The following is a 700-nucleotide window of genomic DNA, read 5'->3' on the forward strand; positions in this document are numbered from 1 at the left end:
CTGAGAACCCATGAACACAGGAGCCGAGGCCTAGGGGCTTCTCAAGGTTCTGCCCATATGTACAGAAAAATCTACCCAGATTTCCGAAGGGGTCCGGTTTTCGCAAGCACATCTTGGGGGAGAGCTCCTGCAGAGCTGGTGACCATCTGTGGTCACTTAGACTTTCTGTGATGAGAACCAGGGTCAGCTCATGCTGTGCGTAGGCAGATCCCACACTCTGCTTAGAGCTGGGCGCGTGGCTGGGGAAACAACATGGGTAGCTAACCGTGAAGCAGCAATGCAATATGGGATATCAGTGGGTACTGGGCAGTGCAGGAAGTACTCCTGTGGGCTCCAGTGATACCCAAGCCCACCTCTGGCAGGACCAGCCTCTCCAGAGCCTGAGTCTCCCAGGACCACAGCTCACCAGTTGGCACACACTTTGCTCTGGGTAGCCACTGTTCAGGACATCCTTGGAGCTGAGGGAGGTTTGTTTGTTCATTTATTTGTTTTCTGAGACAGGGTTTTTCTGTGCAGTCCTGGCTGCCCTGGAACTCCCTCTGTAGACCAGGCTGGCCTCGAACTCACTGAGATCTGCCTGCCTCTACCTTCTGAGTGCTAGGATTAAAGGCGTGAACCACCACCGCCCGGCCCCCATTTTTTTCTTAGTCAGATGAACATGCCCACTCAAATATGACACATAAAGCTGTAAATACTCACA

The sequence above is a fragment of the Myodes glareolus genome, chromosome 6 (assembly GCF_982192425.1).
Source record: "Myodes glareolus chromosome 6, mMyoGla1.1, whole genome shotgun sequence".
In the NCBI taxonomy this organism is placed as follows: Eukaryota; Metazoa; Chordata; class Mammalia; order Rodentia; family Cricetidae; genus Myodes; species Myodes glareolus.